Here is a 16,152-nt window from a genome sequence, read left to right as displayed (position 1 = left end):
TAAAGAAAGCCCAAAGCCAGAGATAAACTTCATACCCAGAGATGAACTTCATACCCAGCAGAAAGAAGGGGAGCCTTGCATCTGCAAAAACAAGAACAACTTCACAACAATTTGTTACCCTGTATAACTGGGGAAATGCAGTGCCAGGCCTGTAAAAGGCCCCACGAGGGAGCCAGTTTGGCATTTCTGCTGTGACATCTCCCTCTTGGAGCACCCCCTTTCCCAGGCACTCCCGTCTTCTTCTCACTCATAATCATTTACTGAGCCGAGCAGCTGACTGAGCCGAGCAGCTGCTGTAGACACCGGGCTGAGCTGGGGCAGCTGGCATGGGTGGAGGAGGCGCCATCTATGGCCAGAGACAGCAGAGATTCATCAGACACCTGGCTTAGAGGAGGGTAGGCTGCCCTGAGGAGGGAGGAGGGGATGAAAGAGGCCTCCATAAGCAGAAGTGGAAACAGAATCCATCACGGACCCTCCCACCTGGCTGCCTCTGGTGTGCCGTCACAGCCAAGTCTGTCTCCTTGACCCCCTCCAGTGATCGGCTCTGGAACACTCACCTTGAGAATTCACCTGAGTGGGTGCAGGTTCCAGACCCTCTGATCTGCAGTGGGACCCGTGCAAGCAGGTTGAAAGTTAGAATGTCCTAGGATAGGACGGGCTTTAAAATATCCAGATCCTGAAGTGGGACCCAGGCCTCAGTACTGCTGAAAATCCCCAGGAGATTCTGATGTGGAATCAGACTTGAGAACCAGTGAGTTATACCAACTGCCTCACTGTACAGATGGAGAAACTGAGGCTGCGAGGGCCTTAGCACTGCTCCTCCCTGGGGTTTCCTATCCCAGAGAAGCCCTGAGAAGCCCCCTCTCTTTCATCACTCCCTCAAAGTTGAATTAAATCATTCCTGTCCCCATTCATTCACCAAATGTACCCAGGCCCACTGTGCGCCACCCTGCACCTGGGACCCAGCCGTGACCGAGGCAGCCCCGTCCCTGCCCTGTCACCGCGGAGCTCTAGCAGGGGAGATGGGACAGGTGAGTGCAGAGGTGATGAAGCACAGCTGTGCTGAGGGCCGTGCTTGGCGCCCGGAGCTGCAGAGCAAGCAGGGGAGGGGAGGGCCCGGGCGAGGGGACAGAGGTGCAGGGGCCCCCGGAGGTGGGGAGAGATGAGGGTGCTCCTTTACAGAGGGAGGCCCCCAGATCCTTAGCACTGAGACTCCTCACCAGCTTTACCGTGAGCCTGGGTCCTCCTGACCACACTCACCTAACTGAATGCTGTGACCTCATGTCCAGTCTCTAAAATACTGTGATTAATGCAGCCCTGGACTGGCCCCACCCACAAGCCGGGCTGTGCCCTTAGACCCCTGTGCTTCCTCCCGCTGACCACCACCCCCTGACCTTCTCCTTCTCCCCTTTCCCAGCCTCCCTTGCGGCCTGAGATCCCCCGCTGGGTCCCCCACTCCTTCGGATGTTGAGGGTCTCCTGAGCGTCCGTGGGGACCTGCCTGTATTTAATCCCACGTTGAGAGGCCACTGGCACCTCCCAGTCCCTTTGGGGACAGTGTCCTCCTGGGTAATCAGGCATCATCACCCTCACAGGGCCACCAGAGCCAGGGGAAGGTATGTGAAGCCCTGACACTGGCCCTGCTGGGGCGGCCCAGCAAGCAGAAGGAGTGTCATCCTGTGAATCTGCAAGGACTCCGGCGGCAACCCTAAGGAAAGGATGTCCTATCCCATGAACCTCCGTCCTCAGGCAGAGGGGCCCCTGCCCCCCATCCTCCAGTCCCAGATGCGGGCCCCCCTGGAACTGGGCTGTGTGACTGGGCTGTGGTCAGAGCCCAGGAGTGTGTTCTGGAAGCCCTGGTAGCGGCCAAAGGTGGGGGGGGGGGGCCTGGGCTGACGCAGCAGAGGGGTGTGGGCTTCAGTCAAATCCGTTTTCTCTCTGACGCTAGTCCTGATGCTGCCTCTGGTCCTGGGTGTGCCCAGGCCAGTAACTCTGAAAACTCTGGGGGACAGGGGCCGCCAGGGGATCCCACAGCCCTGTGGGCATCTGATCACGGTGCTGCTGCTGCAGTGACAAGGACCAGGCTGATAATCACTGTGCCGGGCACCGCGCCACCTCTACATCCTCCATCTCCCGCATTCTCACAACAGCCTCGGGAGGAAGGGTCCCATTTAAGGTGGGGAGACGGAGACTCAGAGAGCCGCTGTCACTTGCCTGTCTCCAGTTTGGGTCCCTCTTGGCTCTGTTGTTGCCTGGAACCTCCCAATTTTCCAGCTGACACCACCTCATCTGTAAAATGTAAAATCTGCCTATGTTCTGAGGGTGGCATGGAAATGGTGACGGTCCCTTTTAGAGGAAGTCTGTGGAGGCGGGTGATGGAGTACCAGGTAGTCCAAGGCCAGCCTTGTCTGAGGCGTCCATTAGGGAACAAATGCGGCCCAGCTGCAGACCGGCTTGGGATGCGCTGAGGAAATTGCTACAAGGACAATGAAGTGAAGGGAGAATCCATCAGCCCGGGGCGGGTGGCGGGGGGGTGCTGCCCGCCGCTTCACAGCTCGGCTCATGAGGGTGAGCGATAAGGCGTGGGGAGGACGGGGCCTCCCAGAGGCTCTTCCTAAGACAGGAACTGCTGGATTCAGATGATTCTCCTGATTCAAATTTGTCCTAGATTTGGAGATCCAATTCCAGGAATTTTTTTTAAACTGCTGGCAATAGAGAATCTCTATTTCTTGTGAACTCGAAATGGTAAGGAGGTCAGTCTGGAGTTGTGGGGGTCTTTAGGAGGAGAAGGGCTGCCTTAAGTTCAAGCCGAAGTGGTCTGGGGCACCTCAAACCCACTTTGAAATGATAATGATGATGATGATGATGGTGATAATAATAGTCCTATGAAACAGGCATTATTATTCCAGCTCTACAGAGTGAGAAACTGAGACACAGAGAGGTTAAGTAAGATGCCCAAGATCACACAGCTACTAAGCCCACAAAGCATCAGGGAGGTGCAGTGAGGCCAGGGCAGAGCAGAGCCTAGTCACGGGCTCCTCGGGTTCTGGCCTCACTGCTTTTCCTGTCCCACCACACATTTAGAAGCCAGGTCTTGCTGTTCCTCAAATATACCAGGTGTACTCCTACTACAGGACCTTTGAACTTGCCTTCGCCTCTGTCCAGATAGGAACTTTTTTTTAAAATGGCGTTCTCGTTTTCTTACTCAGGTCCTGCTCAAGTACTCAAAGGTCTTCTCACTAGGATGATCATGGATCGAGGAGGGCTGCCCTGAAGAGGTGGCCCTGAGGCCAATCAGAAGCCTGGAGGTCACTTGTTGGAACATGGTGGAGGGGACTCAGATGCTGATGGAGGGTCTGGCCAAGATAATAAATAAATCCTAAAATCTTGTGATTCTGACTTGAAATGTATGGTTTTAAGATTCTATTAAGTGATGATTCTAGGACCGAGAGGGTCTAGGACTCTGGATTTTGGGTCTGTTGAGTGCTAAGGTGCTCAGATCTCATGTGTGCGCCTTTGCTCCTGGAAGAAGGGCCCTCAGACTCTTCCTTTCGTTGGGAGTAGGTTTTCCTTCTTCCTCCCTCCTTCCCCAGTGCTGTGTGAATGTGGATCTTTGTGGCGTGGAGAATGCAAATTTATTCGGCAGTTCCAGAGTGAGCCGGTTGCCTTATCTGCATGTTCCAGTTTCCAGAGTAAATATTAGAAGACAAGTCTGCGGAGATTTTTCTGTGTGTACACGAGTTAATTCCTCCAGCCGGGGGCTTGTCCAGACACGGATTTTAACACAGGGCGTCACTCCCACACTCACTGCGAGACAGGGCTAGTGACTAGGGTTGCATCGAGCCCAGCAGAGGAAGGAGGGCCCCTGTCTCCTGAGGAAGGGAGTGAGAGGGGCCTTTGTGTGCAGAGGCTTCCAGCTGAGGTGGGACTCGGGGGAGGGAGAGGAGCCCTAGCAGGTCTGGGCCCTGTGCGCGTGGATGGGGCCATTCTCTGCAAGCATCTGGGGTCTCTGCGTGAAGCCCTGGGTCTGGGCTTACCTGGGGCTGGTGCTAGAGGAGCTCCCCAGCAGGGCGGGAGGGGCAGGGCAGCCCCCACCACGGGGTCAGACCCCAGCTGGGCTCCGAAGTCGGACAGCCGGGGCAGATCTCACCAGCTCAGCCATGTGACCTCTTTAACCCCCGTGGGACTCAGTTTCCTCAAAGGGACCCATGGCCCTATCCTCCCCATCTGCCTGGTGGTTCTAAGAGCTAGAAGAGACCACCAGGCATGGGGCACATAATGAGCATCCGTCCTGCAAATGCTGGATTCCTCATAGATCCTCATAATGCCTGCTGGGGGCCGGACTCTGTGAAGCACTTTATCCAGGTTCCATCCTCACCCCAGCCCAGGGAGAGGCGCTGTCATTACCCCACTCACAGAGGAGGAAACCGAGGCACAGGGAGCATAAGCAAGTTGCCCAGTGTCAGGCAGGTGGGCTCCAAAAACCTGTGAACAGATTTAAAAACATTTAAGTTTTTCCAGCAACCTTCCTAGCTGGGTGCGCCCAGCCCTGGCGCCCTATGGCCTGGCCCTCGTTCCTCTGTGACGAAGCTTGGGTCATAGCTCAGTGACAGTGGGATGCAGTTGATGCCTCCAGGCCTCTGCTCATGCTGCACCCTCTCCCTGGAACACCCCTCCTCCCTCGTTCATCCAGAAAACTCCTACTCACGCTTCAATGCCCAGGCCAGGCACCGTGTTCTCTGTGGGCAGCCCCCACCCACCCGCACTGCGGCCTCCTTTATCACCCGGAGAGGGCTGCAGCGCAGGCAGACTCCTGTCCTCAAGATCCACTGCCCTCTCTGTCCCCTCGTCCCTTCCGTCCAGCAGCATCACTGAGTTTGACCTCTGTCCAAAGGCTCACCTTCTGGGAAGTATAATTGCCCCCATTTCAGAAAAACTCCCACTCACAAGGTTTTGTAATTTCCTGAGGCCACAGGCAGCAGGTAGCGGCTGGGGAACTCTGACCCCGCTCCAGGCCGCAAGTTGCCCCATGAATGGGGTGAATGGAGAAAAGGTTCCCCTCGGGAGGCCAAGGTGCCCCCTCCCCTCATCCACGTCTGTCACCCCTTCCTACAGCCTCCTTCCTGTCGCAAAGCACACCGATGCTGGTTAGTCATGCTCGTTAACTATGAGCGTTACCTGAGCTTTACCAGGATACGTCTGCACACCAGGTGATTAACTCAGAACAACGGCGATACTCGTAGAACATATTAATACCCTAACTTGGAGGGAGGCCTTTCGATTCTTTTTACTCTTCGCTTAGAGACTCTCCAGTGGCTGGTGGCTCAACTTTCATCGATTAGCAAACCCTTAAAAGTTTATGACAAGTTGAAATTAATTGGCCGCAGTGAGAGGTGGGTTTGACCCTGGGCACATTTCCGTGGCCCAGACAAAGTGAGCCTGGAATGAGGAAAACTCTATAAAGGAAACACCAGCCATGTGGACCCTGGGGCCATGTCCCTCGGACGCTCTCACGGGATCTGTCCAGGCCGGGTTCAGGCCGCCGTCCTCGTTCACCTGCACCGAGGCCCCAGCTTCTTGACTTGCTGGCTCCATCCTACCCTCCTCTCACAGTGACAAACTGGCCGGAAAGCTGCCCTGGCCCCCTGGCTCCCTAAAAGGACTTGGCCTGGCACCTACCCTTGCACCTATCAGCCCACAGTGGCCCTGCCCAGCCGGGCTGGGCACACCCAGAGTCAACACCCATCCTGTCTGCAGAGCTGCCGGTCCCCACAACCTTCCACCTGACCCGGACAGAGGGGCCGGGAACCACATGGGAGTGAAGTCACTTTCTTGACACCTCCTGGCTTCACATTCCCTGCCCTTTCCTCCATCCCACTGTGGGCAGGGCCCAGATGCCGTCTGTCCCTGGTTCCAGCATAGCCCACGCGCAACACCAAGTCACGCGGAGACACAGGTCTGCCTGCACCGGCATGAGTCGTTCAGACCTGGGCCAGCCTGGGGAGCCAGTGTGGACCTCCTAGGCCTCAAACTCCCTCTTCCCCTTCTCTGTCCCCTATGGTCCACACCACCTGGCTCTGCGTATCACCTGCAAACTACACAACTCCAGGTGAGAACAGGTCTGGATCCACAGGCAGAGGCACCAGAAAGGACTCTGGCATGGAGGCCAGGGGCCTGCGAGCTGGTCCCAGCTCCACTACTGGCCTTGGTACCAGATGATGGTGACGGGGATGACAGTGATGCCACGTGTCGCTGGAGCACAGAGCTTGCTGGTACCGCCCCAGGTGCCTCACACGCATCTTCTCTCCCCACACAACAACCTGTGCGAGAGAAGTATCCTTGGTCCTGTCTTCCAGACAAGGAAGCTGAGTCACAGAGGAGTCAAGTGTCCCGGAAGTTCACAGTCCCAACCACGAGGGCAGCAGCGCTCCAGGGGCCTCATGCCTCCCGGTGTCAGGACAGGGATGCTGTCCTGACACAGCCTGAGACCACCTCCCTGCTGGCAGTTGGACAGGAGCTAAAGCCTCCCTGTTGTGGTTTTTTGTTTGCTTGTCTTTATTGAAGTATAGTCGATTTACAATGTTGTGTTAGTCTCTGGTGTACAGCGTAGTGATTCAGGTACATGTATATATTGTTTTTCATATTCTTTTTCATTATAGATTATTATGAGTTATTGAATACAATTCCCTGTGTTATACAGTAGGACCTTGTTGTTTATCTATTCTGTATATGGTTTGTATCTGCTCATCCCAAACTCTGAATTTATCCCTCCGTCCCTTCCCCTTTGGTAACCATAAGTTTGCTTTGTGTCTGAGTCTCTTTGTGTTTTATAAATAAATTGATTTGTGGTTTTTTTTTAGATTTCACATATAAGTGATATCATATGATATGTATTTCTCTGTCTGACTTCACTTAGTATGATGATATCTAGGTCCATCCACGTTGCTGCAAATGGCATTATTTTACTCTTTTTTATGGCTGAGTAGTATTCCATTGTATGTGGACCACATCATCTTCTTTATCCAGTCATCTGTTGATAGACATTTAGGTTGCTTCCATGTCCTGGCTATTGTATATAGTGCTGCTATGAATATTGGGGTGTATGTGTCTTTTGGAATTAGAGTTCCCTCCAGATATATGCCCAGGAGTGGGATTGTTGGATCCTACAGTAAGTCTGTTTTTTGGTTTTTTGAGGGATCGCTATACTGTTTTCCATAATGGCTGCGCCAAACTACATTCTCACCAACAGTGCAGGAGGGTTCACTTTTCTCCACACCCTTTCTAACATTTATCATTTCTAGACTTTTTAATGATAGAAAAGCTCCTTGTTGACTTTCCCAGCTGATCTTCTGCTCCACAGTTTGGCCTGCTGGCTGCTCAGGGCCTGTCTCTCTCTCAGCCCCAGATGCCTTTCATGTCTCACCCAATTCCCTTGGGAGGATGTGTCATGTTCAGTTAAGCATCCAAACTGTGGACACAGACAGGTACCTCGGCTATCCCGGGAGGCTCTCCCGGCACCTCCCTCACAGCTGCATGGGGGAGGCCAGGCTGCAAGGGGGCCTGGGCCCGGGCAGGGTTAGGCGAGCCCCAGAAATCCAAGAAGTGGCTCCCTGGAGATCCCCCGAACCCCGTTCATAGATGCTGAGGGCTGGAGAGGGCTAGGTGGACCCTGACTCCAGGCCTGAGGCCAGATACTCCTTTGCTCCCTTGCTTCTGTCCTTTGTCTCAGCTTCTGATCCATCGGCCAGTTCTGAGGTTCTCCCTCCAAAATACACCCCACTCCAGCCTTGTCTTTTTATCTCCCACCCTGGTCCAGGCCTCTCATGTGCTATGGCCTCCCCTGGCCCCGTTTCCACCCACCCCCAGTTCCAAACCACGCCCCCTCAGAGGGGTCGGATTATGTCACTTTCTGCTTAAAAGTCACCCCTCGCCTCACACTAAACTTGAAGTGCAAGCTCCTCACAACGGGGCCTGTGGGACCTGGCCCCTGCCTGCCTCCGCTCCTTTGCCCATGCTGTTTCCTCCACCAGGAACTCCCTTCCTCCCGCTGGCTCATCTCCTGGCCCGCCCCTTCTCATCCTCAGGAGTTAGTGCCAGTGCCATCTTCTTCAAGTTATCTGCCCCAAGCACCATGCTGAAGTGGCACCTCCCCTGTGCTGGCGGTCCCCAGTGTCCCCTCCAGATCCTTGCTCCACTTGTCCCCTTGCTCTATGCTCCCAGAGCAGTGGGGGTTGGGGGTGCTGACCGTATCGTCCACTTCAAGGGGGCCCCTGCACCCTATGGCTTCCAGGTGGGTTTGGTCCCAAGGAGCCCCAGCAGGAGGTCAGGGAAGGAGGGGAGGAAGGTCAGGGTGTTTATCCCCCAAGTCCCTCCCTGAAGAGCACGAGGGCTGGCTCTGTCCCCAGACAGGTTTCACTCTTATCAGATGACCCCTCCCCACAGCCCCCCCGACCCCAGCTCTCTTCATCTCTGGGTTCAGGTCATTCACTGCTCCTCCTCTCGCCCTATGGAGCCTAAGGCAGGAAGCAGCCCCTCTTGTGGGGTTTCCTTACTCCATACTCACACCTTTGTAAACAGTCTCCTTTTTAAACTCTCCTCAAATACCTGATTTGACCATCATTTCATCCATCCCCTGCTAGGTCTCCAGCTGATATGCTGCCCACCCCCCTCAATTCCATCTCACCACCCTGTTCAATTGCCCCACAGAACTTCTCACCATTTGAAACAATTGCTTGTCCATTATTCTGTCTCCCCACCAAAATAGACGCTCCCTCTGGGACAGGGGGACTTATTACATCACAGGCCAGAGGCATAGAGCAGACACACGCCTGCACCTCCTAACAGGGCACTCAGACTTGCAGGAAAGCCTAGCCAGTTCTGTGCAAGTTCCTTGTGAAATCACACTGACTTTTAAATGCCTTCACATGGCATTTCCCAAACTGGGATCAGGTGACATTCATTTGGGAGGTGTTAACAGTTGGCAACCTTATACCGACAGTCAATATTGGCCTGGTTTTTCTCATTTCACTGAGAGCCTGTGACAATTTTATCCCAGGCTGCATGACATCAGGTTCAAGTCTGTGCACTGGCTCCGTCAGAACTGCGAGACCCTCAGCCACTGTTCTCTCCAGACCCCAAGGGGCTCAGTGTGACCACGAGCTTCATTTCATCCCCCTGCACCCAAGTCCACACCTCCTGCCCAAACTTGCCCCTCCCTCGTCTGTTCCAGGCTTGGAATTCTGGCCACACCTGCCCCAGACTTGGGATCCGTGTGACAAAGGCAGACAGGGTATCAGCCCTGGGTCAGGAATTCAAATCCTGGCCTCTGTCCTGTCACCAACTCACTGTGTGACCTTGGGCAGGTTGCTTCCCACTCTGAGCCTCAGTTTCCCCAACTGCTCCTGCTGCTCCTTCAACCTGGGGTTCCCTTCCCTGTGAGCAGGTTGGATCAGACACTCTCCTAACCCACTCCCTACTCTGCCCAGCGGCACAGATCCTGTTGACAGTCATCTCTCCTTGGGAGGTGAGAAAGGAGGGAAAAAATATCATCCTATGACACATAATTACCATGATCAGAAAGCAAAAGGCACAGCCTCACGCTGGTCACCGACAGCCTGACTACAGGGATGTTTTTGTTCCTGGCAGTACCAAACCGCCTTGTTGAGCAATATGAAACCCAGAAACCATAAAAGCTTGGTCCCTCCTCCGAGATGTGAGTTTGAGGATTAACTAAGCCAGTGAGAAGGAATGAAGCACCCCTTTGATGACACAGCCTTGGGGACATGACACCTGATGACAGGAGAGGGGATATGGGAATGGGGATCGAGCATCGCCATCACCAGCATCATCGTTGTCATGGCAACTGGCATAAAATAACAGCTTACCTCTGTCCCGAGGGCTCTCTGTGAAGTGACTCACCTGACCCTCATCACAGCCCTCTGAGGAAACAGTGTCATCACCATCTCTGCTCCCCAGGTGAGGGGAGCAAGGCTTCAAGAGGTCACGTCACTTGCCTAAAGCCACAAATTTGTAAGCGACTGTAAAAAAAAAACCATGATAAGACTGGACTCACCACAAGCTTATGCTGTTTGTTCCAATGATGCACTGACACCAGCATGGCTCTCACTGTCCCTTTTGGATCAGACAACCGAGACAAAGGCCCAGCAGATGTTAGAGTCAGGGTCTAGGAGGGAGGGCGTCATTGGTATCACACCTGTCACCTAGCACACCTGTGTCACTGGCACATCCTGGCATCTGGCCCAGGTCCTGAGGGCCAGTGTGTTGTGACTAGAGGAGGGCTGGAGGAGGGACTGTTGGCACGTTACTTTCCTCGTCACCAGGGAAGTTGCCTGAGCTGCCTTCGCAGACAGGCAGCTGTCTGTGAACATTGGAATCTGTCCCAACGTTGATGGGCTCCCACCTGGGACAGGCTGGTCCCCACCCCTGCCTGCCCTCCTTGCCCTCTCGGGCAGAGGAGAGCATCTCGGCAGTGTCGGGGGCCGCGAGGTCCCGCCACGGGGGTCAGTTGATTCCCCCAGTAGAAAACCAGGAAGCTGTCAAGAAAACAACATGGCATGACATCAATGCTGCATGGGCGGAAATGTCAGGGTCCCTCCCCCAACTTTCCTGACTTCTCTGCCCAAGACCTCCCAGGCCCAGCCTGGGGTGAGCGGGCTGGTCAGACAGGTGCAACAGGACTGTGGGTGCTCCCCACCTGGAGGGAGGTTGAAGCTGTCCGGAAAGGCTGCCCCAGGGATAAAAATAATAATAAATTAATCCATCCTCTTACCACTGAGTCCCAAATTCTGATGATGAAGCAGGAGGAGGAGGAGGTCTGTGTAAGGGTTGAATAAGGTAAAATGTATAAAGTGCTGGGGGGCAAAGCCGGACCAAGGGCGCTCATTCAATGAAGAGCCTTCAGCCTCAGAGCATGGACAGGTCACTCTCGCCCATCCCTCATCGCTGCCTGTGCGTTCTTCAAAGGCAGTTGTTCCTCCTATCGGACAGAATCATTCAAGTTGCAGGGCGTAAGGCTGGTGGAGATTTCTAAGCATGAAGCCTGAACTGGGTGGTCCTTGCACAAAGGAATGATTCTACAGTGACAGACTCTCCGTACCTGTACGCCGGTCGGACAGCTGGGGCTGGGGAGTGGAGGGTCAGCATTACCCAGGGGTGGGGATGATGGGGCGATCTTCCCAGGATCCTCAGACCCAACCACGTGGGTGGCCTCTATCAGCCATTTGCGACATTTGTCAATAAGCAACAGTTCCGTGAGGTCAGTATGGTGGTACCTGTTTCACAGGTGAGGAGGGTGAGGCTCAGGAAGAAAAAGGGAGGAGCCCACTCTCTCTGAGCTCATCAGGGGTGCTCAGGACTCAACTCAACACCCAGGACTCTGACATTTCAGAGTGCACAGAACAGGCCCCCCATGCTGGATAGATTGACTAACCCAACGGCCACCAGCGAGATCTCTTTTTGATGCTTCTGAAAAGGCACCTCCCCTCGCATCTGCCATGTGAGCCCAGGGAACTTCTAAAAATGACGAGATTAGAGGAGGAAGTGGACAGGCTCCCCACGACCCCAGTCACAGCAGCATTCACAAACGCCCGCCCACCATGAGCAGGAGGCTGTGCCTTCACACACAAGGTAGACAGTGTCTTCACATCCTGAATGTGGCATAACACAGGCGTCCCTGAAAAGCCTGGAATAGATCCCGCCAGTACCTCCCTGCCCTGCTCAGGCACCTCTGGGGCCTCAGCGGTGACACTGCTCCATTTCATTTCCATCAAGGTCCTGCTGTTTTAAAGAGGACTTTAAATAATTCCCTCTCCTGGCAAGAAATGTATGTCCCAAGGAGACTGGTACAGCTATGAACAGACGAACGAGAGAGGTTCAAGATCCCGTGGCTGTCGGACGATGACCACAAAGTGCCCTCCCCTTCCTTCCACCCTTCAGGATGTCAGTTTCCAATGACTTAGCAGATGTCACCACAGAGCACCAGGTTGTGTACAGTGCTCTGGGCACAGAGAGAAAATTAGGTCATGTTCTGTGCTTGAGGAGGTCGCAGTCAGATAGGGGCAGCTGACCCACCAGCATCACATACCATCCCACCAACAAAGCCTCAGACAAGAGTGACTGCCATTCCATGAGCACCTCCTGTAGACAGCCCTGCTGGTTTAATGCTTCTAAGTGCCAGGCCAGGTAATTCGCCCTACCTTACATTGGCAGGTAATTTTTTTTTTACAGCATTATTGATGTTTAATTTATATACACTAAACTATCTACATATTTAAAATGTAAGATTTCACACCATTAACATATGTATACACCCATAAAACCATCACCTCAATCAAGATAATGAATGATGACCTCTTTATGTCACCTCGTGCCATTCAGTAATCCCTCTCTCTGGCTCCCTGTCCCCATCTGCAATTACTGACCTCCTGTCACCATAAATTAGCTTGTTTTTTTCTAGAGTTTTATACAAATGGAATCTCAGAATGTCCGCCTTCTTGCACTCAGCACAGTTATTTGGTGATTCATCCATGATAAAGCCCAGATCAATAGTATGGACGATTCGTATTCCACTGTGTGGATACAGGTACCACCAGGTTTCACCCGTTCGCCTGCTGATGGATGTCTGGATTGTTCCTAGTTGGGGGCTATCATCATAACGCTGTAAATGCTCATGTGCAAGTCTTGGTATGGACATGCGCTTTCATTTGTCTTGGGAACATTCCTAGGAACAGAATTGTTCCCTCATACAATAGGTGTGTTGTTAACTTTTTAAGAAGCTGTCAAACTGTCTTTCGGAGTAGTTGTTCCATTCTGCATTCTCACCAGGAACGCCAGAGAGCTTGATTTCCTTCACATGTTTGCCAACACGTGGTATGTTCAGTCTGTAGTGTTTTGGCCATTCTGACAGGGGTGGAGTGGTCTCTCGCTGTGGTTCTAATTTATACCTCCTCAGTGACTACGGAAACTGAGCATCTTTTCTTTTGCTCATTTGCCATCAGTATATCCATGTGTCTGGTTCTTTGTACAGCCAGGATTCAAACCCAAGTCTGCCAAAGGCTGACTTCTAGGATTGGGCAGAACATCGTTTACCCCCAAAACCACAAGAAAAAAGCAAACACAGACTTTGAAAAGATTCCCTTTGGTGTAAACCATCTATTGGGCCCCTTGAGAATCCTGTATTTCCACGGTCACGTCCAGTGCTGAAGCTGGCATCCTCACTCCTCCATGCATTCTGACCCCTCTGCCTGTGATGTCTTATTCACTTAGGAGTCCTTGGTTCGGGCAGGTGAGATGAGGACCTTGAGGGACCAGGGTGGCTACAGGAAGGGGGCACATCAGGGCTCCCAGTTCCTGCCTGGCCTGGGGGTGGGGTGATGAGTGTGGAGACCTCAGAATGCTTACAAAGACAGTTACGAAGACGGACTTGACAGAAGCATGGCCCTGAGGACAGGAAATGGTGAGGCAAGTGTGGCTCTGCTCTGTGCTATGAGTTCTGTCATGTGGGCGTTACCCCAGATGGCCATGACCATGGTCGCTGTGGTGGTGAGGGTGGTGGCCATTATCAGAAGCTGACTAGACTTGACCCCTCAGGACACTGCTTGCAAAGGGGGCGCTCCCATGTGACCGTGTCTAGATACCTCCCCATCAACACCTGGATTAGCCCTTCTCTGATCAGCTGAGCCAGGTCCCTGCTGAGCTTCCCAGGCTTTCAGTCCAGGCTAGAGGGGGCTTCTGCAGTCTGCTCAGGAACCACTGCACCCAGGGCTCCCCTGGGCCATCAGGGGAGAGACTTCTTCTTGTTGTCACAGCAGGTCTGGCCCTGGGCCCCAGTAACTCAGTACAAATCCAGGAGGCATCTGTTATAGGGCCACTGGGGTTAGAGAGGCACGTGTTAAAATTCCAGGTCCTTCCTGATCCTCAGTTTCCCTATCTATGAGGCATGAGTGGCAACAGCAACACCATAGGATTGGGGGAGGTGAAATGAGACCGCAGGGAAAGTGTTTGAAGCAGAGGTGGCCCGGGTCTGAGCTGCTGCAATGAACTTCTGGCCCTGTGACCCTAGGCAAGTTGTCTCACTTCTCTGAGCCTCAGTTTCCCCATCCATAAAATGGGGAGAATAATATTTTCCTCTTAATTTCATTGTAAGAGGTCATCACACCCTCCTGATTCCTACATCACTCACCTGGGCGACCCTAGGGACACTGACTCCCCCCGTGTCCCCTTTTCTTAGGTCCTCAGGGGAGGCCACCCTCAGGTCCTCCCTCCCTGGGAACCCCAGGCTCTGAGCAAAACCAAAGGGTCTCCACGGTCCTGTCTCAGAGCAGACTAGGCGGCCCCACACTAGAGCTGTCTTGATGCTTTACTAACTTCTCATAAAGCCAAACAGCCTGTCATAGTTAGTGTTGTCTCCAATTTCTTGAACATCATTTTAAATGCAGTCATTACCCAAAGGTTCCAGGTGTTTAGAGACACGTCCAGTAATATGGCTACTGCCTCCTGTGCATACAGAACCACGTGCTCCCGGGAGCCCCTTGGGTGCTGCCAACGTTTATGTAAAACCAAGACAGTTTCAGTCGTATGAGGGAAAGGACACTGAGCCACAATGGGACAGCCAGATGGGCCTGGGCAGGCCAAGGCCAGGGATTCCGCTGGACCCGGGTATGTCCTGGCAGGAGAATACATCACAGGGTTAAAGTGACAAACTCCTCAGCCAGCCCTGGGGATCTGAGTCAGTTGATGTGGGCCAGAGCCCCAGAGGTCCGCAGAGACAGCAAGTGAGAACCCAAAATATGAGGTGAACAATTAGCGGCAAGAATTTCCTGACACTTACAATGGGCTGGGCACTGTTCTAAGATTTTTATATTTATTTATTCATTTAATCTATCCATGAAGCATAGATTCTATTAGTGTCCATAATTAGCAGAAGAGGAAACTGGAGTAAGAAACATTAAGGAAACTGTTCCACATCCTGTAGTTGGTGAGTGACAGAGCTGAGATTGGAACCCTGGGCATCTGGCTTCAGACCTGCACTAAAGCACTGTTATGAAGTCCAGAATTCGTAGCCAAGTACAGAAGGTAATCCATAACATGGCTCCATCTAATACATGTGTGTTGGTTAGTTTCTGCTGCATAACAAACTACCCTGTAATGAATTGGCTTAAAACAGCAATGAGCTCAAGAATAGTGGCCATGGTGGTGAGGATAGAGTTTATGCATGGGCTCAGCAATACAGACATCCCCTTATCAAGGCTGATCTTGCCAATGCTATTGCTGAGAGACTAATCTGCCAATAGCAGAGACAAACATTGAGTCCCTGATATGGGACCATTCCCTGCAGGGATCTGCCTGTCACTTGGTGGCAGGTTGAGTACATTGAACCTCTTCACCGTGGGCTGGGGCTGCGAGTACCTGGAAGCACCAGAGTTGGCCTATCCAGCAGGAGCAAGAACACAAAAACCAGAACCAGGAAGAGAAGGCCGCTTCCTCCTGCAGTGTACTTCCAGTGCCCTCTAATGACAGACCTTAACAATATGCTGACTATAAAGAGTAAATGCGGAAAGAGCCCAGTCCATCACTGCAGAGCAGGCACTAAAGATGAGTTTTGAAGGGAGAGACAGCAGATCGATAACTGGTACAGTCCACCTCTTTGGCTGCTCGGCTTCCATATGCTTCTACACACATTTGAACACCACAGACAACAAACTATGTTACTGTAGCTTGACAAAATGCAGCTATGGTTTGGGAAGTAAAGAAATGCTCACCCTTCCCCACAATGGAGAAGCACGTAGTCCCAACTGTCATCGCATAACATCATTGACCGTAGTCACTGCTGCTGAAATTCAGTGATGGTTCTACTGTAGAGTCTGTGACCTAAACACTAAACTGTAACATGAACCTCAAACAATTTGCACATAAAATAAAAATGGGAAGAAGGGGAGCAAAGAAGAAAATGCTTGATATAAACAAACACATGCTTAAAACAAACAAGGAGGAAACATGCAAAGCTATGACAGTCCTCAATTCTACAGCTGGTCATGGGGCCATAGTTGATGGTCATGGCTTCCTTCTGCAACTACTCCTTTTATATTTCCATTGCCCTCAGTTGAAATCTCTGGTGGTCAGGATTCTTTACCTG

This window comes from Camelus bactrianus, chromosome 13 (genome assembly GCF_048773025.1).
Source record: "Camelus bactrianus isolate YW-2024 breed Bactrian camel chromosome 13, ASM4877302v1, whole genome shotgun sequence".
NCBI lineage: Eukaryota > Metazoa > Chordata > Mammalia > Artiodactyla > Camelidae > Camelus > Camelus bactrianus.
Note: the sequence above shows the minus strand (reverse complement) of the source record.